Source organism: Leucopleurus acutus (genome assembly GCF_964270905.1).
Source record: "Leucopleurus acutus genome assembly, chromosome: 5".
Classification (NCBI taxonomy): Eukaryota; Metazoa; Chordata; class Mammalia; order Artiodactyla; family Delphinidae; genus Leucopleurus; species Leucopleurus acutus.
In genome coordinates, this window is record NC_139147.1 from 50708447 (window position 1) to 50734138 (window position 25692).

A 25692-nucleotide genomic window follows, 5' to 3' on the forward strand; every position below is an offset into this window, starting at 1 on the left:
TTGGAGTCTCTGATAGTTGTAGAGATGACTGCAGTGGCTGATAAAATATTTTCCAGGACTGATCTTATAACATTTGACCAAAAGGCATTTCATAGAATGTCTGCTAACAACTGACAAGGTGAAGAATGGAGAAGTCTACATTTTTGTTACCTTGATTAGAGATAAAAAATACTAGTAAAGGGCTTCCCTGGTGGCGCAGTGGTTGAGAGTGTGCCTGACGATGCAGGGGACATGGGTTCGTGCCCCAGTCTGGGAAGATCCCACATGCCGTGGAGTGGCTGGGCCCATGAGCCATGGCTGCTGAGCCTGAGCATCCGGAACCTGTGCTCCACAACGGGAGAGGCCACAACGGTGAGAGGCCCACGTACCACACACACAAAAAAACTAGTAAAATGATGTCAGCTTATTTTAGATATACTCAACTATTAGAAGAATGTGTCTGCCATCAGAAAATCACCTTTTTAATAATTTATTTTCTTCATTCATTTAATAACTTACTGAGTACTTACATTCCATGAATATGTATGCACGTATATTAATATGGATGGATTTAGTCTTTACTAGTATTAATTTTGTAAAATATAACTGTTTAAAAGCATGGGCTTTGTACACAGGATACCCAGAGTTTGAATTTTGGCTTTGCTATTTACTAGGTACATGAATTTGAACAAGTACTTTCATTTCCCTTAATTTCAATTTTCACATCTTTACAATAGGAATTGCATGTACAATAGGGATGCATGTAAAATGTCAGTACCTTGCCCCAGACATAGCAAATACTGATTGTTGCTGTTGTCATTAGAATAGTACTATAGTTATCATTAAGGTTTTGTACAGAAAGCCCATTTACAAGTCCTGCTGATGACCTACTACTAAAAACTATCAGTAGAAATCAATATTTTGTTAATTGTCCACACCATAGGTAAAAAGAAAATAACTTTATGCATATTCTATTATCTATCTGCCCATATATTTACCCATTTATCTCTCTTCTTAGTTAACTTTTCTATATGTACTCCTACAATGAAATCACAAAGAACAGTATACGACATAATATTCTGTTAAAGATGCCATGTATAGGGGGCTTCCGGGAAGATGGCGGAAGAGTAAAACGCGGATATCACCTTCCTCCCCACAGATACACCAGAAATACATCTACACGTGGAACAACTCCTACAGAACACCTTCTGAACGCTGGCAGAAGACCTCAGACCTCCCAAAAGGCAAGAAACCAGCCACGTACCTGGATAGGGCAAAAGAAAAAAGAATAAACAGAGACAAAAGGATAGGGATGGGACCTGCACAAATGGGAGGGAGCCATGAAGGAGGAAAGGTTTCACACACTAGGAAGCCCCTTTGTGGGCAGAGACTGCGGGTGGCGGAGGGGGAAGCTTCGGAGCCGCGGAGGAGAGCACAGCAACAGGGGTGCGGAGGGCAAAGCGGAGAGATTCCCGCACAGAGGATCAGGGCTGACCAGCACTCACCAACCCGAGAGGCTTGTCTGCTAACCTGCCGGAGCGGGAGGGGCTGGGAGTTGAGGCTCGGGCTTCAGTCGGAGTGCCGGGAGAGGACTGGTGTTGGCGGTGTGAACACAGCCTGCAGGGGGTTAGTGCACACCGGCTAGCTGGGAGGGAGTCCAGGGAAAAGTCTGGACCTGCCGAAGAGGCAAGAGACTTTTTCTTCCCTCTTTGTTTCCTGGTGCGCAAGGAGAGGGGATCAAGAGTGCTGCTTAAAGGAGCTCCAGAGACAGTCGCAAGCCAAAGCTAAAAGCGCGGACCCCAGAGACGGGCAGGAGATGCTAAGGCTGCTGCTGCTGCCACCAAGAAGCCTGTGTGTGAGCACAGGTTACTATCCACACCCCGCTTCCAGGGAGCCTGTACAGCCCACTACTGCCAGGGTCCCGGGATCCAGGGGACAACTTCCCTCTGAGAACAAACAGCGTGCCTCAGGCTGGTGCAACATCACACCGGCCTCTTCCGCCGCAGGCTCGCCCCACATCGTGCCCCTCCCTCCCTCCGGCCTGAGTGAGCCAGAGCCCCCGAATCAGCTGCTCCTTTAACCCCGTCCTGTCTGAGTGAAGAACAGACGACCTCTGGCGACCTACATGCAGAGGTGGGGCCAAATCCAAAGCTGAGCCCCTGGGAGCTGTGAGAACAAACAAGAGTAAGGGAAAGCTCTCCCAGCTGCCTCAGAAGCAGCGGATTAAAGCTCCACAATCAAGGTGATGTACCCTGCATCTGTGGAATACATGAATAGACAATGAATCTTCCCAAATTGAGGAGGTGGACTTTGAGAGCAAGATTTATTATTTTTTCCCCTTTTCCTCTTTTTGTGAGTGTGTATGTGTATGTTGCTGTGTGAGATTTTGTCTGTATAGCTTTGCTTCCACCATTTGTCCTAGTGTCCTATCCTACCTTTTTTTCTTAATAATTATTTTTTATTTTAATAACTTTATTTTATTTTACTTTATCTTCTCCCTTCCTTCCTTCCTTCCTTTCTTTCTTTCTTTCTTTCTTTCTTTCTTTCTTTCTTTCTTTCTTTCTTTCTTTCTTTCTTTCTTTCTTTCTTTCTTTCTTTCTTTCTTTCTTTCTTTCTTTCTTTCTTTCTTTCTTTCTTTCTTTCTTTCTTTCTTTCTTTTCTTTCCTTCCTTCCCTCCTTTAGACAACAAATCATCCCAAATTCAGGAGGTGGACTTTGAGAGCAAGATTTATGATTTTTTCCCCTTTTCCTCCTTTTGTGAGTGTGTATGTATATGCTTCTGTGTGAGATTTTGTCTGTATAGCTTTGCTTCCACCATTTGTCCTAGGGTTCTATCCATCTGTTTTATTTTTTTTAGTTTATTTTTCTTAATAATTATTTTTTTATTTTAATAACTTTATTATATTTTATCTTACTTTATTTTACTTTACGTTATCTTCTTTCTTCCTTCATTCTCTCCTTCATTCCCTCCTTCATTCCCTCCTTCTTCCCTCCCTCCCTCCTTTCTTTCTTTCTCTCCTTCTTTCTCTCTTTCTTTCTACTTCTACAAACTCTTTCTTTCTACTTTTTTTCCCTTTTATTCTGAGCTGTGTGAATGAAAGGCTCTTGGTGCTGCAGCCAGGAGTCAGCGCTGTGCCTCTGAGGTGGGAGAGCCAACTTCAGGACACTGGTCCACAAGAGACCTCCAAGCTCCACATAATATCAAATGGTGAAAATATCCCAGAGCTCTCCATCTCAACACCAGCACCCAGCTTCACTCAACTACCAGCAAACTACAGTACTGGACATCCTATGCCAAACAACAAGAAAGACAGGAATACAGCCCCACCCATTAGCAGAGATGCTGCCTAAAATCATAATAAGACCACAGACACCCCAAAACATACCATCAGACATGGACCATCCCACCAGAAAGAAAAGATCCAGCCTCAGCCACCAGAACACAGGCACTAGTCCCCTCTACTAGGAAGCCTACACAACCCACTGAACCAACCTTAGCCACCGGGGACAGACACCAAACACAATGGGAACTACAAACCTGCAGCCTGCAAAAAGGAGACCCCAAACACAGTAAGATAAGCAAAATGAGAAGACAGAAAAACAGACAGCAGATGAAGAAGCAAGATAAAAACCCACCAGACCTAACAAATGAAGAGGAAATAGGCAGTCTACCTGAAAATGAATTCAGAATAATGATGGTAAAGGTGATCCAAAATTTTGGAAATAGAATGGACAAAATGCAAGGAACATTTAACAAGGACCTAGAAGAACTAAACATGAAACAAAAAATGATGAACAACACAATAAATGAAATTGAAAATACTCTAGATGGGATCAATAGCAGAATAACTGAGGCAGAAGAATGGATAAATGACCTGGAAGATAAAATAGTGGAAATAACTACTGCAGAGCAGAATAAAGAAAAAAGAATGAAAAGAACTGAGGACAGTCTCAGAGACATCTGGGACAGCATTAAACACACCAATATTCGAATTATAGGGGTTCCAGAAGAAGAAGAGAAAAAGAAAGGGACTGAGAAAATATTTGAAGAGATTATAGTTGAAAACTTCCCTAATATGGGAAAGGAAATAGTTAATCAAGTCCAGGAAGCACAGAGAGTCCAATACAGGATGAATCCAAGGAGAAATATGCCAATACACATATTAATCAAACTGTCAAAAATTAAATACAAAGAAAACATATTAAAAGCAGCAAGGGAAAAACAGCAAATAACACACAAGGGAATCCCCATAAGGTTAACAGCTGATCTCTCAGCAGAAACTCTGCAAGCCAGAAGGGAGTGGCAGGACATATTGAAAGTGATGAAGGAGAAAAATTTTCAACCAAGATTACTCTACTCAGCAAGGATCTCATTCAGATTTCATGGAGAAATTAAAACCTTTACAGAAAAGCAAAAGCTGAGAGAGTTCAGCACCACCAAACCAGCTTTACAACAACTGCTAAAGGAGCTTCTCTAGGCAAGAAACACAAGAGAAGGAAAAGTCCTACAATAACAAACCCAAAACAATTAAGAAAATGGAAATAGGAACATACATATTGATAATTATCTTAAATGTAAATGGACTAAATGCTCCCACCAAAAGACACAGATTGGCTGAATGGATACCAAAACAAGACCAATATATATGCTGTCTACAAGAGACCCACTTCAGACCTAGGGATACATACAGACTGAAAGTGAGGGGATGGAAAAAGATACTCCATGCAGATGGAAACCAAAAGAAAGATGGAGTAACAATTCTCATATCTGACAAAATTGACTTTAAAATAAAGACTATTAGAAGAGACAAAGAAGGACACTACATAATGATCAAGGGATTGATCCAAGAAGAAGATAAAACAATCATAAATATTTATGTACCCAACATAGGAGCACCTCAATACATAAGGCAAATACTAACAGCCATAAAAGGGGAAATCGACAGTAACACATTCATAGTAGGGGACTTTAACGCCCCACTTCCACCAATGGAGAGATCATCCAAAATGAAAATAAATAAGGAAACATAAGCTTTAAATGATACATTAAACAAGATGGACTTAATTGATATTTATAGGACATTCCATCCAAAAACAACAGAATACACATTTTTCCCAAGTGCTCATGGTACATTCTCCAGGATAGATCATATTTTTGGTCGCAAGTCAAGACTTGGTAAATTTAAGAAAATTGAAATTGTTTCAAGTATCATTTCCGACCACAATGCTATGAGACTAGATATCAATTACAGGAAAAGATCTGAAAAAATACAAACACATGGAGGCTAAACAATACACTACTTAATAGTGAGATGATCACTGAAGAAATCAAAGAGGAAATAAAAAAATATATCTAGAAACAAATGACAATGGAGACACGACCACCAAAAATCTATGGGATGCAGCAAAAACAGTTCTAACAGGGAAGTTTATAGCAATACAACCCTACATTAAGAAACAGGAAACATTTCAAATAAACAACCTAACCTTGCACCTAAAGCAATTAGAGAAAGAAGAACAAAAAAAACCCAAAGTTAGCAGAAGGAAAGAAATCATAATCAGATCAGAAATAAATGAAAAAGAAATGAAGGAAATGGCAGCAAAGATCAATAAAACTAAAAGCTGGTTCTTTGAGAAGATAAACGAAGTTGATAAACCATTAGCTAGACTCATCAAGAAAAAAGGGAGAAGACTCAAATCAATAGAATTAGAAATGAAAAAGGATAAGTAACAACTGACACTGCAGAAATAAAAAAGATCATGAGAGATTACTACAAGCAACTCTATGCCAATAAAATGGACAACCTGGAAGAAATGGACAAATTCTTAGAAATGCACAACTGCCAAGACTGAATCAGGAAGAAATAGAAAATAGAACAGACAAATCACAAGCACTGAAATTGAAACTGTGATTAAAAATCTTCCAACAAACAAAAGCCCAGGACCAGATGACTTCACAGGCGAATTCTGTCAAACATTTAGAGAAGAGCTAACACCTATCCTTCTCAAACTCTTCCAAAATATGGCAGAGGGGGGAACACTCCCAAACTCATTCTACAAGGCCACCATCACCTTGATACCAAAACCAGACAAGGATGTCACAAAGAAAGAAAACTACAGGCTAATATCACTGATGAACATAGAGACAAAAATTCTCAACAAAATGCTAGCAAACAGAATCCAACAGCACATTAAAAGGATCATACACCATGATCAAGTGGGGTTTATTCCAGGAATGCAAGGATTCTTCAATATACGCAAATCTATCAATGTGATAAACCATATTAACAAATTGAAGTAGAAAAACCATATGATCATCTCAATAGATGCAGAGAAAGTTTTGACAAAATTCAACACCCATTTATGATAACAACCCTGCAGAAAGTAGGCATAGAGGGAACTTTCCTCAACATAATAAAGGCCATGTATGACAAACCCGCAGCCAACATCATCCTCAATGGTGAAAAACTGAAAGCATTCAGTTTTTCAGGAACAAGACAAGGTTGCCCACTCTCACCACTCTTATTCAATATAGTTTGGAAGTTTTAGCCACAGCTTTCAGAGAAGAAAAGGAAATGAAAGGAATACAAATTGGAAAAGAAGAAGTAAAGCTGTCACTGTTTGCAGATGACAAGATACTATACATAGAGAAATCTAAAGATGCCACCAGAAAACTACTAGAGCTAATCAATGAATTTGGTAAAGTTGCAGGATACAGAATTAATGCACAGAAATCTGTTGCATTCCTATACACTACTGATGAAAAATCTGAAAGTGAAATCAAGAAAACACTCTCATTTACCATTGCAACAAAAAGAATAAAATATCTAGGAATAAACCTACCTAAGGAGACAAAAGACCTGTATGCAGAAAATTATAAGACACTGATGAAAGAAATTAAAGATGATACAAATAGATGGAGAGATATACCATGTTGTTGGATTGGAAGAATCAACATTGTCAAAATGACTCTACTACCCAAAGCAATCTACAGATTCAATGCAATTCCTATCAAACTACCACTGGCATTTTTCACAGAACTAGAACAAAAAAATTCACAATTTGTATGGAAATGCAAAAGACCCTGAATAGCAAAAGCAATCTTGAGAACGAAAAACGGAGCTGGAAGAATCAGGCTCCCTGACTTCAGACTATAGTACAAAGCTACAGTAATCAAGACAGTATGGTACTGGCACAAAAACAGAAAGATAGATCAATGGAACAGAATAGAAAGCCCAAAGATAAACCCATGCACATATGGCCACCTTATCTTTGATAGAGGAGGCAGGAATGTACAGTGGAGAAAGGACAGCCTCTTCAATAAGTGGTGCTGGGAAAACTGGACAGTTACATGTAAAAGTATGAGACTAGATCACTCCCTAACATCATACACAAAAATAAGCTCAAAATGGATTAAAGACCTAAATGTAAGGCCAGAAACTATCAAACTCTTAGAGGAAAACATAGGCAGAATACTCTATGACATAAATCACAGCAAAATCCTTTTTGACCCACCTCCTAGAGAAATGGAAATAAAAACAAAAATAAACCAATGGGACCTAATGAAACTTCAAATCTTTTGCACAGCAAAGGAAACCATAATCAAGACCAAAAGACAACCCTCAGAATGGGACAAATTATTTGCAAATGAAGCAACTGACAAAGGATCAATTTCCAAAATTTACATGCAGCTCATGCAGCTCAATAACAAAAAGCAAACAACCCAATCCAAAAATGGGCAGAAGACCTAAATAGACATTTCTCCAAAGAAGATATACAGACTGCCAACAAACACATGAAAGAATGCTCAACTTCATTAATCATTAGAGAAATGCAAATCAAAACTACAATGAGATATCATCTCACACCAGTCAGAATGGCCATCATCAAAAAATCTAGAAACAATAAATGCTGGAGAGGGTGTGGAGAAAATGGAACACTCTTGCACTGCTGGTGGGAATGTGAATTGGTTGAGCCACTATGGAGAACAGTTTGGAGGTTCTTTAAAAACCTACAAATAGAACTACCATATGACCCAGCAATCCCACTACTGGGTATATAACCTGAGAAAACCAAAATTCAAAAAGAGTCATGTACCAAAATGTTCATTGCAGCTCTACTTACAATAGCCTGGAGATGGAAACAACCTAAGTGCCCATCATCAGATGAATGGATAAAGAAGATGTGGCACATGTATACAATGGAATATTACTCAACCATAAAGAGAAACGAAATTGAGCTATTTGTAATGAGGTGGATAGACCTAGAGTCTGTCATACAGAGTGAAGTAAGTCAGAAAGAGAAAGACAAATACCGTATGCTAACACATATATATGGAATTTAAGAAAAAAAAATGTCATGAAGAACCTAGGGGTAAGACAGGAATAAAGACACAGACCTACTGGAGAACAGACTTGAGGATATGGGGAGGGGGAATGGTGAGCTGTGACAAAGCAAGAGAGAGGCATGGACATATATACACTAACAAACGTAAGGTAGATAGCTAGTGGGAAGCAGCCGCATAACACAGGGAGATCAGCTTGGTGCTTTGTGACTGCCTGGAGGGGTGGGATAGGGAGGGTGGGAGGGATGGAGATGCAAGAGGGAAGAGATATGGGAACATATGTATATGTATAACTGATTCACTTTGTTATAAAGCAGAAACTAACACACCATTGTAAAGCAATTATAACCCAATAAAGACGTTAAAAAAAAAAGACACTGATGAAAGAAATTAAAGATGTTACAAATAGATGGAGAGATATACCATGTTGTTGGATTGGAAGAATCAACATTGTCAAAATGACTCTACTACCCAAAGCAATCTACAGAGTCAATGCAATCCGTATCAAACTACCGCTGGCATTTTTCACAGAAGTAGAACAAAAAATTTCACAATTTGTATGGACAGACAAAAGGCGCCGAATAGCCAAAGCAATCGTGAGAACGAAAAACGGAGCTGGAAGAATCAGGCTCCCTGACTTCAGACTATAGTACAAAGCTACAGTAATCAAGACAGTATGGTACTGGCACAAAAACAGATAGATCAATGGAACAGGATAGAAAGCCCACAGATAAACCCACACACATATTCACCTTATCTTTGATAAAGGAGGCAAGAATTTACAGTGGAGAAAGGACAGCCTCTTCAATAAATGGTGTTGGGAAAACTGGACAGGCACATGTAAAAGTATGAGATTAGATCACTCCCTAACACCATACACAAAAATAAGCTCAAAATGGATTAAAGACCTAAATGTAAGGCCAGAAACTATCAAACGCTTAGAGGAAAACATAGGCAGAACACTCTATGACATAAATCACAGGAAGATCCTTTTTGACCCACCTCCTAGAGAAATGGAAATAAAAACAAAAATAAACCAATGGGACCTAATGAAACTTCAAAGCTTTTGCACAGCAAAGGAAACCATAAACAAGACCAAAAGATAACCCTCAGAATGGGAGAAAATATTTGCCAATGAATCAAATGACAAAGGATTAATCTCCAAATTTTATAAGCAGCTCATGCAGCTCAATAACAAAAAAACAATCAACCCAATCCAAAAATGGGCAGAAGACCTAAATAGACATTTCTCCAAAGAAGATATATAGACTGCCAATAAGCACATGAAAGAATGCTCAACTTCATTAATCATTAGAGAAATGCAAATCAAAACTACAATGAGATATCATCTCACACCAGTCAGAATGGCCATCATCAAAAAATCTAGAAACAATAAATTCTGGAGAGGGTGTGGAGAAATGGGAACACTCTTGTACTGCTGGTGGGAATGTGAATTGGTACAGCCACTATGGAGAACTGTATGGAAGTTCCTTAGAAAACAAAAAATAGAATGATCATATGACCCAGAAATCCCAGTACTGCGCATATACCCTGAGAAAACCAAAATTCAAAAAGAGTCATGTACCAAAATGTTCATTGCAGCTCTATTTACAATATCCTGAAGATGGAAACAACCTAAGTGTCCATCGTCGGATGAATGGATTAAGAAGATGTGGGCACATATATACAATGGAATATTACTTAGCCATAAAAAGAAACGAAATTGAGCTATTTGTAATGAGGTGGATAGACCTAGAGTCTGTCATACAGAGTGAAGTAAGTCAGAAAGAGAAAGACAAATACTGTATGCTAACACATATATATGGAATTTAAGGAAAAAAAATGTCATGAAGAACCTGGGGTAAGACAGGATTAAAGACACAGACCTACTAGAGAATGGACTTGAGGATATGGGGCGGGTGAAGGGTAAGCTGTGACAAAGTGAGAGAGTGGCATGGACATATATACACTACCAAATGTAAAATAGATAGCTAGTGGGAAGCAGCTGCATAGCACAGGGAGATCAGCTCGGTGCTTTGTTGACCGCCTGGAGGGGTGGGTTAGGGAGGCTGGGAGGGAGGGTGATGCAAGAGGGAAGAGATATGGGAACATACGTGTATGCATAACTGATTCACTTTGTTATAAAGCAGAAACTAACACACCATTGTAAAGCGATTATACTCCATTAAAGATGTAAAAAAAAAGATGCTATGTATATATTTTGTGTTAATTAGTCATTTTGATAATCTTGGGGAGCTACCATTTTATCGGATTTTATTGAATTATTATTGATATTACCTTAATATGGCTAATAAAATTCCTACCCTTGAGGTAAGAGAAACTCAAATCTTTTTTTTTTGTTTATCTTTCCAATATTAGCACTATCTTTAATCTTCAGTTTCTTTTAAGAGACCTTTCTAAATCTACTTGGTATGGGTAAACGTAGGTAAAATTAAATAGCATACTATGCATATCCAATTAATTAGCACTCATGTAAAAAGGAATATATAACCACATGCTGAAAGTTAATAAATGAATATGTTATTCTTGATTCCTCTTTGAGCATTCATTCAGAAGTATTTATTGGGTGCCTATTAGATGTCCGGAACACATTTACACAGTAGCATTGAAACAACATGAACTCGATTGGGCAGAATCAGATCATTGGAAACTAAATATAAAATCTCTAATATGTTAGAAGGACTTAAGTACTATGGAGAAAAGTAGAACCAGGGGAAAGAGATAGGGAAGGTGTACCTGGTGGTGTTGGCAGGAATGAGAGATGGTGAGTAGCAGGATTGAATAAGGAGATCAGGGAAGACCTCCCTGAGAAAATAACAGTTAAGTAAAGATCTGAAAGAGGTAAGGGAGTGACCGTTATGAATAGCTGAGAAAAGAAGGATCAGAAGATGCCTCAGTGAGAGATATGTTGTGGATGTTTCTGAAACACAAGAAGGTCAGTGTGGTTGCAGCTAGAGAAGTAGAAAGCAAGATCAAAGGGCCATGGTGAGAGATGAAAGGCCTTATAGGCTACTGTAATGACTTTGGCTTCACAATGTTGCTAGGGAACTTTCTCAAAAGATCCTTATATACCATATGGGCTGCATGACCATATGACATTTGAACCTATTGACATTGGCAGTATAAAAACAGTAAACAGTAGAAAATGCAATTACTGTGTAGATAAAAATTAAATATAGATAAAAAGTTGTATTTTCTAGCTTATTATGTAATTGCTGTACCCAGTGGAGTGAGCAGTGTTGTATATCATCCTGCAGCAGCTACATAGCAATAGAAAACACAAAAGTACTTTGCTGTGAGAAATACCAAACTCTCTGAATGCCAAAAATGAAGGGGATAAACAGGAAAAAAGAATAGAAGATTTTTTAGAGATCATTAAAAAGTCAGAATTAAATCTGTAGACAACACTAACTCATAGTTTTACCCTCCTGCAAACATTTCTTCAACAAATAATTATTTTGTCTTATTCTATAAGAGTAAGGATAAGAAAGAAACTCTTGCCTACATACCATCAGATAAAGGCATAAAGTAACACAAGCAAAGGCTGAATCATCAGAGAAATCACTCAAAAAAAAAATGAAGACCTTAGATAAGCATACCTACTTAATCTCAAAGAAATCACAAGCAACATGCGCTCTCTAAGGAAAGTCTAAAAGTTCATAAAAGAACTTGTAAGACAAGAAGGGCCTTAAAAGCAAACTAGCTATTTGGGAATAAAAGAAAAGAAAAATGTTGTAGTGATGAAAGTCATTAGAACAACAAAAATAGAAAAGAGAGAGTGAGAACACAGTAAATAGCATGAGGAGAGGCTTGAATAAATCAGAGAATGAAATGGGAAATAACAGTGATTATAAAATGATTATAAAGAAGATGATATGTATGGAAGAAAATTGTGACATAGCCACCCATGGTGATTCTGAATAAGTAAACAAAGAGAATAGGGAAAAAATCCAAAATGTAATAAAATTTTTCTGATTAAAAAAAGAGTGAATTTTTGTACAGAAAGGGCATAGAGTATGCCAGAAAAAAATAATGCAGAATGATTAACCTAAGCACATATCAAGATAGATTTACTGTATTTTTAGGATGAATAAAAAGTTATGACTTGAAGCAGAGAAGTGAGCCATACAGAAGAAGGAAAACTCAAGATGACCTCAGGCTTCTCCACATCTATCCAGAAGAAGGTAGAGTGCCCTCTACCAAAGTCTGAGGAAGGATGTGCTTCAAGCATTGTATTCCAAGTAGAGTAGTTTTTCAAGTATAAAGCAAAAAGTATTTTCATACATTCACAAAATCCAGAGAATAGAGTACTCATGATTCCCTCCTGGAAAGCTGCTAGAAAATAGTAACAGAGTGAATAGACAAATCAAGATAAGCAATTTAGTAATAGAGATGTTGTGATAAGATGACTGATGATAATCACTAAATGTATTTAAATACCCAACTAAAACTGATCAATCATGCCATTCATGGTAGATTTTGAAATGAGTGTATTTTAGATACCAAGAGGCTATTTGACATCCTGAAAATTCACTTTCTGTTAGGTAGTCTGACTTTCTCGACACACCTTAATTATCAGAGTCTCCAGCACCATTATTCCCATTGATAGAAAGGGGTGGAAACCACTACTACTACTAGTGAGGCTGTTAAATAATTAAACAAAGAGGCCATTATACTGAGGTGGCTCTAATCCCTTGGTAGCCTACATAAGCAAACCAAAACCTAAGCCAGAGTCAATTCCTATGAATGCACTCATATCCCAGAAAGTGAAATTTAATAACCACCAATACAGACAACTAGGCCTTCCCAAACGAGGCAACCACTTAAGCTATAGCCAATCGAATACTTTCCTTGCTTATGTCTGCTTTATAAATGTCTCTCCCCTATCCTGTTAATGGAGTGCTCCTAACCACTTCCAGTTTAGCACTGCCCAGATTTTTTTTTTTTTTTGGCTGCATCAGTTCTTAGCTGAGGCACGTGGGATCTTCGTTGAGGCACGCGGGATCTTTCGTTGTGGCACGCGGGATCTTTCGTTGTGGCACACACAGGCTTCTGTCTAGTTGTGGTGCACAGGCTCCAGGGCTTGTGGGCTCTGTAATTGTGGCATGTGGGTTCCAGAGTGCATGGGCTCTGTAGTTTGTGGCACACAGTCTCTCTAGTTGAGGCGTGTGAGCTCAGTAGTTGTGGTGTGCAGGCTTAGTTGCCCCGTGGCATATGGGATCTTAGTTCCCTGACCAGGGATTGTACCTGAATCCCCTGCATTGTAAGGCAGATTCTTTACCATTGGACTGCCAGGGAAGTCCCCTGGCACTGCCCAATTTGAATTGATGTTCGCCTAACTAAACTCTTGAAAATTTAAATGTGCCTCAGTTTATGTTGTAACAGAGGTAATGGGGCTTCATCCCAGAGAGCTGCATAAAACTCAATATGTCAGTACTTTTTGGGCCCTAGAGTTACAAGAAAACAACTTTATCCTGGCTCTTTCTTTGGCTTTAGTAAGTGGTTTAGCTGACTGTTATGGCCACTGTCATCTTACTGATTGAAGTTTTTAATTGAACCTGCAATTTTCATTGAATCCACAATTCAGTTGTCTGACATACCTAAAAAAATCAAAAGTTTTATTCCCATATGAATGGCCACTAATAGCTGGCAAGCAATTCAGTTTGGAAAAAATAATGCAAGTTCACAGACATGAGAGACATTCTAGAGGCAGGTAACCAGGAATAAGAACAGAGTAGCCAGAAATAAAGTCATGCTATCTTTATATGAGAATAGGCCCAAGATATCCCCTTGGTCATTTCCATACTACTGGATCCCTCGTGATGTATGACATCACAACACACTGGCTCTTATCCTTTGGTGAGCTATAATATCCAGAGGTACTGACCCTATTTACCACTGAAAGGTAGACTGCATTTTGGACTTCTCTCTGCCTGCAATGGCAAAAGATATACCCTGACACAACTGATTCCCATTCAGCTTGAAGTCTGATTTCCTGGACATTCATGCCATTGACTTATCCATCATTATAAGTTTTACTTGGTATGCAAATTATCATGAAGCACATTTAAAATCTAATTCAGTCCCAAAAAGGCACATATTTTGAATATAAGTGTAACCTACTACCTTGCCCATTAGCTGCAATCAGAACAAAGGAAGCCTTCTTAAATCTGAGCTCCAGAGACTCACCAACTCCTAAATTATAATAGTACGTTTCAAATATCAGAATTATCCTATAACAAACATATTCCCTAAACCATCATTAACTTCAGCAGTGTTCTCCTTGGTTTTTTATACTGAGAATTGGAATTAAGGAGCAGGTCCCAGGATACTTTAATATTAGACATTCCTGCACTTAGAACCATTAGGATTATTACTACACAAAGCCGGTAAGTTGATGACTGGAGTAATATAAGTATCTTATTTATATTTCAGTGAAAAAGATGAAGGACTCTAGGAAATCTAACCAGTTATGCTAATACAATGGATGGGGAAACAAAAATTCTTTCAAAACTAAAGAAAAATATAAATTCAAACCCTGTTCTTTACACCTATTATTAAAGTCATGAAAGTTCATCTAAATATCTTTGTGAGGATGTAAAAAGAGAAGCCAAAATGAAAAATGTTATAAAACCAAAGGATAGAAATCACAAACCAGAAAAAAAAATCACCATACAATATGGTCTGAAGTTTTCCAATAAAATTGGTTTGGAGCAGCTACATAAACCAATTTGGTTCATTGACTTTTCGATGGTGTACATTTTGTCCTTTCAGATCTTATATTGAACCTAATATATCACTATATATGGAGTGGATATAGTTTTTATTAGAGAGAGAGAGAAAACCTGGGTTTCATTAGATCCTATCAAGCTGAAAAACTGAGCTACAGAAAAAAAAATTGGGTCTCCATGCCAGAGAAAAGAAATATTCTGTTGAAATGTTGACTTGCAGAGTTTTTATCAGAGCACATATTTAATAAATAAGTGTCCCTGTATGAAATTTTTGTAAAATCATCACTTTTGTCAGCTATAAATTGATTGAACTTAGATTTGTGCTGTTGTGGAAAACACAATTACATGTTGTATATCAGGTGTTTGAATGCTTGCTCTTTAGTAAATTTACTTCATTATTTGAAATTTTTTAAAAGAAAAATCTCCTTGAAAATCAAAACTCAGTCTTAAGTATATTTTTGAAACAAGGTTTACCTTAAATTTCACATCTTACATAATTAGTCACTTGAAATAATAAAGGACATTAACATGTTATAACACACCCATCATAATAAGCCCATTCTTAATCAAATCCTTTGTATTCAATAGTTAATTTTCAACAGAAAGCAGGATTATCCTTGAAAAATGTGGGATATTGAAAATGGATAAGACTGTCTTATGCTTTAAGCAAATCGCAGATTCTGTCATCATTTCTCCTTACTGAAGACAAACAGTGAATGCTCTTAACAAGAAGGAATAACACTCTGCAATTTCAAACAATCAAATCACTAAATAGATGGAATGATTAGTTTTAAATCTCATGTAAGTCACATAGCTAAAAAATATGGGAATATGGAGCCAGCTGGCAGGTAATGTTTAAACACTCCAAGAAAGAGAACAATTGTATTAGTTTACAATTAACTTAAATTTCTGTGCATTACACAGATGTAAACAGATGCCCTATTTTTTAACCATTTCTATTTCATGTCTCTAACTATATAATAATTTTACATTAAATAGATATATAGTTGCCGCTACTGCCCAACTGGAACATGAACAGGAAATTAAGTTTACATATGTATGAAATGAATGTGATAAAACAATTTCTGCTTTATTTTTGATACTTATGATATCCCCTCTCTGGAAAGAATGTCTGGTTTTCCTTGGACAAATAAATACTCCACCAAATATTTAATCAACTTCGAAACACAATTATTGATTAAAAAAAAATGTATGAGCGCTTCCCTGGTGGTGCAGTGGTTGAGAGTTTGCCTGCTGATGCAGGGGACGCCGGTTCGTGCCCCGGTCTGGGAAGATCCCACATGCCGCAGAGCGGCTGGGCCCGTGAGCCATGGCCGCTGGGCCTGTGCGTCTGGAGCCTGTGCTCCACAATGGGGGAGGCCGCAGCAGTGAGAGGCCCGCGTACCACACACACACAAAAAAAAAGTATGAGAAAAAAACTAAGGAAATAGAAATAGGTCAGAACAGTGTTAAAAATTACAAAAGGGAGAAATAAAGGAAAAGTCTACTCTTTCCAGGTAACATAGTCTATATTGTTTTAAGTACAGTAAGTAAAACATCAGGTTAATAATAATGCTAGCCTAGAGAAGTGAACAAAAGAAGTTAGTACAAAAATCATCCCAATTATAGGCTCCATCCCAATTATTAGAGAAAGAAATGCCACACACTGCTATGCCAAAGAACACATCAAATACAAAAGTGGAAATGGGTAAAGAACTCACACAGTATATTTCTAAAGAGGAAATACCAATAGGTAGGATATGAGTTTATTAGAAATGCCATAACAGGAGGGACAGAGACAAGATGGCAAAGTAGAAGGACATGAGCTTACCATTTCTTACAAAAACACATAAATCACAACTAACTGCTGAACAACCATTGACAAAAAAACACTGGAACTTACCAAAAAATATACCCTATATCCAAAGACAAAGAAGAAGTCACAATGAGGTAGGAGGGGCGTAATCGTGATAAGATCAAATCCAGTGCCCACTGGGTGGGTGATCCACAAACTGGAAAATAATTATACCACAGAAGTTCCTCTACAGGAGTGAAATTTCTGAGTGCCATATCAGGCTCCCCAGCCTGGGGTTCTGGCAATGGGAGGTGGAGCCCCCAGAGAATCAGGCTTTGAAGGCCAATGGGGTTTCTTGGAGGGTGCATGCAGGGTCTTGTGCACACCAGGACCCAGGGGAAAAAGCAGTGACCTGATAAGAGATTGGGCCAGACCTACGTTGTCCTATTGGAGGGTATTCTGTGGAGGCAGAGGGTGGCTTTGGCTCATTGCAGAGACAAAGACACTGGCAGTGGCAGTTCTGTGGAATACTAATTGGTATGAGCCCTCCTGGAGTCTGACATTTTCTTACCAAGACCTGGCTCCATGCAAAAGCCTGCTGGCTCCAGTGCTGAAACACCTCAGGCCAAACAACCAACAGAGTGGGAAAACAGCCCCATCCATCAGCAGACAGACTGCTTAACGTCTTCCTGAATAAACAACTGCCTGATAAGCACACCCCTTGACATGGCTCTGCCCACCAGAGGGACAAGACCGAGCTCCACACACCAGTGGGCAGGTACTAGTCCCTCCCACCAGGAAGCCTGCACAAGCTTCTTAGACAGCCTCACCCACCAGGAGGAAGACAGCAAAACAAGAACTAAAACCTTGCAGCCTGTGGAACAGAAAACACAATCACACAAATTTAGACAAAATGAGATGGCAGAAGAATATGTCCCAGAGGAAGGAACAAGATAAAACCCCAGAGAAACAACTAAATGAAGTGGAGATAGGAAATCTTCCAGAATAATGATAATAAAGATGATCCAAGATCTCCAAAAAAGAATGGAGTCACATATTGAGAAGATACAAAAAATGTTTAACAAAGACTTAGAAGAACTAAAAAACAAACAAACAGAGATGAACAATACAATAACTGAAATGAAAAATGCATGGGATCAATAGCAGAATAACTGAGGCAGAAGAATGGATAAATGAGCTGGAGGAGAGAATGGTGGAAGTCACTGCCACAGAACAGAATAAAGAAAAAAAATATGACAAGAAATGAAGACAGTCTAACTGGGACAATATTAAATGCACCAATTTTCACATTATAGGGATCCTAGAAGGAGAAGAGAGAGAGGAAGGAACTGAGAAAATATCGGAAGAGAAAATAGCTGAAAACTTCCCTAACATGGGAAAGGAAATAGTCACCCAAGTCCATGAAGCACAGGGAGTTCCAGGAGGGATAAACCTAAGGAGGAACAGGCCAAGACATATAGTAACCAAATTAACAAAAATTAAAGACAAAGAAAAAGTATTAAAAGCAACAAGGGAAAAGAAACAAATAACATGCAAGGGAATTCCCATAAGGTTATCAACTAATTTCTCAGCAGATGCACTGCAGGTCTGAGGCGAGTGGCCTGATATATTTAAAGTGATGAAATGAAAGAACGTACAACCAAGAAAACTCTACCAAGAGAGGCATCTCTTTTTTTTTTTTAATGCGGTACGCAGGCCTCTCACCGCTGTGGCCTCTCCCGTTGCGGAGCACAGGCTCCGGACGCACAGGCTCAGTGGCCATGGCTCACGGGTCTAGCCACTCTGCGGCATGTGGGATCTTCCTGGACCAGGGCACAAACCCGTGTCTGCTGCATCAGCAGGTGGACTCTCAACCACTGCGCCACCAGGGAAACCCAAGGCATCTCTTTTGATGGAGAAATCAAAAGCTTTACAGACAGGCAAAAGCTAAGAGAATTCAGCATCACCAGACCAGCTTTTCAACAAATTCTAAAAGAATTTCTCTAAGCAGAAAAGGCCACTACTAAAAACAAGAAAATTACGAATAGAAAAGTCTACAGGTAAAGGCAAACATACAGTACAGGTAGAAAATCATCTGCACACAAATGTTATCAAAACCAGCAATTGTGAGAAGAGGAGAGTACAAATGCAGGATATTGGAAATGCATTTGAAATTAAAAGACCAGCAACTTAAAACAATCTTGCTTATATATAGACTGATGTATCAAAACCTCATAGTAATCAAACACCAAAAATCTACAATAGATACACACACACAAAACTAAAAACAATTAAAGTGCAAAACTAAATTTAGTCATTAAATCACAAGAGAACAAAAGAGGAGGGAATAAAAAAGACCTACAAAAACAAATTCAAAACATTTAACAAAATGACAATAAGAGCATACATATCAATAATTACCTCAAACATTAACAGATTAAATGCTCCAACCAAAAAACATAGACTAGCTGAATGGATACAAAAACAAGACCCATATATATGCTGTCTACAAGAGACCCACTTCAGATCTAGGGACACATACAGACTGAGAGTGAGGGGAAGGGAAAAGGGATTCCATGCAATGGAAACCAAAAGAAAACTGGGGTAGCAATACTCACATCAGACAAAATAGACATCAAAATAAAGACTGTTACAAGAGACAAAGCAGGACACTACATAATGATCAAGGGATAAATTCAAGTAGAAGATATAACAATTGTAAATATACATGCACCCAACATAGGAACACCTCAATATGTAAGGCAAATAGTAACAGCCATAAAAAGAGAAATTGACAGTAAGAGTGGGGGACTTTAACACCCACCTTTCATAATGTAGAGATCATCCAGACAGAAAATCAATAAGGAAACACAGGGCTTAAATGACACAATGACCACATGGACTTATTCATTATGTATAGAGTATTCCATCCAAAAGCAGCAGAATACACATTCTTCACAAATGCACATGACACATTCTCCAGGATTGATCTCATGTCAGATCACAAAGTGAGCCTTGATAAAGTTGAGAAAATTGAAATCATATCAAGCATCTTTTCCAAACACAATGCTATGGGATTAGAAATCATCTACAAAAAAAAAAATGTAAAAAACACAAACAGGTGGAGGGTAAACAATGTGCTAATAAACAACCAATGAATCACTGAAGAAATCAAAGAGGAAATCAACAAATACCTCAAGACAAATGAAAATGAAGGCATGATGATCCAAAACCTATGGGACAGAGCAAAAGCAGTTCTAAGTGGGAACTTTACAGCAATACAATCTTACCTCAGGAAAGAATAAAAATCTCAAATACATAACCTAACATTACAGTTAAAGCAACTAGAGAAAGAAGAACAAACAAAATCCAAAGTTAGTGAAGGAAAGAAATCATAAAGATCAGAACAAAAATAAATGAAATAGAAATGAAGAAAACAGTAGAAAAGATCAAACTAAAAACTAGTTATTTAAAAAGATAGAAAAAATTAATAAACCTTTAGCCAGACTCATCAAAAAAAAAAAAAAAAGGAGAGAACTCAAATCAATAAAATTAGAAATAAAAAAGGAGACGTTACAACAGATACCACAGAAATCCAAATGATCATAAGAGACTACTACAAGCAACTATATGCCAATAAAATAGACAACCTAGAAGAAATGGACAAATTCTTAGAAAGGTACAGTTTTCCAAGACTGAACCAAGGAGAAGTAGAAAATATGAACAGACCAATCACAAGTACTGAAATTGAAACTGTGATTTAAAAACCCCCAACAACGAAAAGTACAGGACCAGATGGTTCATAGAGGAATTCTATCAAACTTTTAGATAAGGGTTAACTCCTAAGGGTTAACTCCTATTTGGAAACTATTCCAAAAATTGTAGAGGAAGGAACAAGCTCATTATATGAGTTCACCATTACCCTGATACCAAAAGCAGACAAATATATCACAATAAAAAGTAAATCACAGGCCAATATGATTGATGAACATGGGTGCAAATATTCTCAACAAAATACTAGCAAACCAAACTCAACAGTACATTAAAAGGATCATACACTATGATCAAGTGGGATTTATCCCAGGGATGCAAGGATTTTTCAGTATCCACAAATCAATCATTGTGATACACCACATCAACAAACTGAAGAATGAAAACCATAAGATCATTTCAATAGATGCAGAAAAAGATTCTGACAAAATTCAACACACATTTATGATAAAAAAAAAATCTCCAGAAAGTGGGCTGGAGTGAACATAACTCAACATAGTAAAGGCCATATATGATAAACCTACAGCCAATATCATGCTCAATGTTGAAAACCTGAAAGCATTTCCACTAAGATTAGGAACAAGACAAGGATGTCTACTCTGTCCACTTTTATTCAACATAGTTTTGGAAGTCCTAGCCACAGCAATCAGAGAAGAAAAAGAAATAAAAGGAATCCAAATTGGAAAAGAAGAAGTAAAACTATCACTGTTTGCAGATGACATGATACTATACATAGAACATCCTAAAGATGTTACCAGAAAACTACTAGGTCTCAACAAAAAATTGAGTAAAGTCCCAGGATACAAAATTAGTACACAGAAATGTGTTGCATTTTTATACACTAACAATGAAAGATCAGAAAGAGAAATTAAAGAAGCAATCACATTTGCCATCTCACTGAAAAGACTAAAATATCTAGGGATAAACCTACCTAAGGAGGCAAAAGACCTTTACTCTGAAAAACATAAGACACTGATGAAAGCAATAGAAGATGCCACAATGAGATGGAAAGCTATACCATTTTCATAGATTAGAAGAATCAATACTGTCAAAATGACTAGACTTCCCAAGGCAGTCCAAGGATTAAATGCAATCCCTATCAAATTACCAAAGGCATTTTTTTCACAGAACTAGAACCAAGAAATCTTACTTTGTATAGATGCACAAAAGATCCCAAATATACAAAACAATCTTGAGAAAGAAAAACAGACCTGGAGGAATCCAGCTCCCTGACCTCCAACTATACTACAAAGGTATAGTCATTAAAAGAGTATGGTACTGGCACAAATACAGAAATATAGATCAATGGAACAGGATAGAAAGTCCAGAAATAAGCCGACACACCTATGGTCAGTTAATTTATGACAAAGGAGGCAATACTCTATAATGGAGAAAGAACAGTCTCTTCAATAAATGGTACTGGGAAAACTGGACCGCTACATGTACAGGAATGAAATTAGAGCATTCTTTAACACCATACACAAAAATAAACCCAAATGGATTAAATATCTAAATTTAAGACTGGATACTATAAAACTCTTAGAGTAAAACATAGGCAGAACACGCTTTGACATAAATTGCGGCAATGTCTTTTTGGATTAGTCTCCTGAAGTAATGGAAATAAAAACAAAAATAAACAAATGGGACCTAATTAAACTTACAAGCTTTTGCAGAGCAAAGGAAAACATCAACCAAATGAAAAGATAAGCTACAGAATGGGAGAAAATATTTGCAAATGATGCGACTGACAAGGGCCTAATCTCCAATATATACAAATAGCTCCTACAATTCAATATCAAAAAGAAACAACCCGGGCTTCCCTGGTGGTGCAGTGGTTGAGAGTCCACCTGCCGATGCAGGGGACATGGGTTCGTGCCCTAGTCTGGGAAGACCCCACATGCCGCGGAGCGGCTAGGCCCATGAGCCATGGCCACTGAGCCTGCCCGTCCGGAGCCTGTGCTCCACAACGGGAGCGGCCACAACAGTGAGAGGCCCATGTATCACACACACACACACACAAAAGTAACAACCCAATTAAAAAATGAGCAGATCTAAATAGGCATTTCTTCAAAGAAAACATACAAATGTCCTAAAGGCATAGGAAAACATGCTGAAAAGCACTAATTATTAGAGAAATGCAAATCAGAACTACAATGAGTAATCACCTCATACCAGTCAGAATGGCCACCATCAAAAAGTCTACAAATGGTAAATGTTGCAGAAGGCATGGAGAAAAGGGAACCCTCCTACACTGTTGGTGAGAATGTAAATTGGTACAGTCACTATGAGAACAGTACAGAGATTCCTTAAAAAACTAAAAATAGAGCTTCTATATGATCTAAAATTCCCACTAGTGGGCATGTATCTGGAGAAAACCATGATTCAAAAGAATACATGCACCCCAATGTTCAGTGCAGTGCTGCTTACAATAGCCAAGACATAGAAGCATTCTTAATGTCCATTGACAGAAGAATGGATAAAGAAGATGTGGTACATATATACAATGGAATATTACTCAGCCATTAAAAGAATGAAATAATACCATTTGCAGCAACGTGGGTGGACCTGAAGATTATCGTACTAAGTGCAGTAAGTCGGAGAAAGGTAAATATCATATGATATTGCTTATATAAGGACTATTAAAAAAAATGATACAAACGAACTTATTTACAAAACAGAAAAAGACAGACTTAGAGAATGAACCTATGATTACCGGGGAGAAGGTGTGGGGAGAGATATATTGGGAGTTTGGGATTGACATGTACACACTGCTATAAATAAAACAGATGACCAACAAGGACCTACTGTATAGCACAGGCAACTCTGCTTAATATTCTGTAATAACCTAAATGGGAAAAGAATTTGAAAAAAAATAGATGCTTGTATAAATGAATCATTTTGCTGTACACCTGAAATTAACACATTGTTATCAACTATACTCCAATATAAAACAAAAATTTTAAAAAAAGAAAGGCCATAACAAAGTACCACAAAATGGGTAGTTTAGGACAATAGAAAATTAATGTCTCACAGTTCTGGAGGCCAGCAGTCCTTCTGAAGTCTGAGGGACAAATTTGTTCTCTGCCTCTCTCCTGGTTTTCAGTAGTTTGATGGTAAACTTTGGTGTTCCTTGGCTTCTGCTTCATCACTCTGATCTTTGCCTTCATCTGCACCTTGAGTTCTCTCTGTGTGCCTGTCTGTATCCAAATCCCCCCTTTTTATAAGGAAACCAGTTGTACTAGATTAGGGAGGGGTTTCCTATACCAGTAAGGCCTCATCCTGACCTGAGTACATATCATGACCCTATTTCCAAATAAGGTCATGTTAGGAGGTTTTGGGGGTTAGAATTTCACCATATGAGTTGTGGGGAAACACAATTCAACCCACAACAAGTTTAAAGTACAAAAGTATTTAAAAATAAATAAATTAATTAATTAAAATTGACAATGTTATTTTTAAAAATTAAATATTTATATTATTCAATGATGATAAATCACTCTCAAAAAGACCTGCTGACTTTGCATATTTGTGGTGTCTTCCTTGGTTGGTGGAGGGGGGGATGGAGGAAACCTATTAATATGTACCAAATGTTTTCAAATTCTGAAATCAGACGAATTATTTAATGTGTAAATATCCTCAAAGAAAATTATTTTAAATTAATTTTAAAAATATTTTAAAACATTTAAAAATAATCTCTCTATATGTTTTATAGAGAGATGTTCCTCAAAACATTTTCTATTTATAAAATATTGGAAAAATAACTTTAGGAACTAATAAAATAAATTGGTTGATATGCATAAAATATAATATCCAGACATTAAATAATTGTAGCTAACTTTTGTATAGTACTAAATACCACACATTAATCTAAACATCTTATATATATAAACATAGAGAATCCTCACAAGGACCCTATGAGGCACATGCTACTATTATATCAGCTTTAATTTTGGTAAACTTTGGATGTATTAATGAAAAATTTAAATAACTTGTCTAAGGTCATCCAGTTTTGTAAGTAGCAGAGCTGGGCTTAAAACCCAGGTGGTTTGGTCCCACAATCCATTTTATTACCCACTTTTCTATATTTTTATACATTGCTATTAAAATATGCATGATTTCAGGCTGTTTAAATGAAACAAAATACAAAATAGTAGACATAATTTTCAGTTATTTGAGTTGAAAAATAAGTCAAGGAGATATGCCAAGATACTAACAATTGTTGGAGTTGTGTGATTATCAGTGTTTTTACTGTTACTTATCCTTTCGTATTCTTTCTAATGTATTTAAAATTTTAAAATGAAAAAATACAAATATGTAAGAGGTTTCCACCAGGTGAGGACAGAGCAAGAAGGGACCAACTATGAATCTGGAAGAGGGCTCTCATGAAAACATAACCATACTGGTGCCTTGATCTTGGACTTCCCAGCTTCTGGAATTCCATGTGGCTGAAAGGGTCTTGGTGCTCCAGCCGGGTGTCAGGCCTGAGCATATGAGGTGGAAGAGCTGAGTTCAGGACACTGGAGATCCATTGGATATCTCCATCTCAATGCTAAGACCCAGCTCAACTCAGTGAACAGCAAGCTCCAGTGCTGGAGACACTCCATGCCAAACAATTAGCAAGACAAGAGGACAACACCACCCATTAGCAGAGAGGCTGCCTAAAATGATAATAAGCTCACAGAAGCCCAAAACACATCACTGGATGTGGTGTTGCCAAAAGAAAGACTAGATCCAGCCTCATCCACCAGAATACAGGCAACAGTCCCTCCAGCAGTAAGCCTGCACAACCCACTGAACCAAACTTACCCACTGGGGCAGACACAAAAACAGTGGGAACTAGGAACCTGCAACCTGCAGAAAGGAGACCCCAAACAGTAAGTTAAGCAAAATGAGAAGACAGAGAAATATGCATAAGATGAAAGAGCTACATAAAAACCCACCAGACCAAACAAATGAAGAGGAAATAGGCAGTCTACCTGAAAAATAATTCAGAGTAATGATAGCAAACTTGATCCAAAATATGGGAAATAGAATGGAGAAAATACAAGAAA

The 25692-nt window shown here is 37.7% G+C and overlaps 1 long non-coding RNA gene across 1 annotated transcript in view; it reads right to left on the bottom strand.

Moving 5' to 3' along the window:
* Window positions 1–2414: 2414 nt before the first annotated feature.
* Window positions 2415–25692, bottom strand: part of LOC309961579 — a 460653-nt gene continuing 437375 nt past the window's right edge. The window contains exon 2 of the long non-coding RNA XR_014326197.1: window positions 2415–2597. This is a non-coding gene — a long non-coding RNA (uncharacterized lncRNA). The remainder of the gene's footprint in view (window positions 2598–25692) is intronic.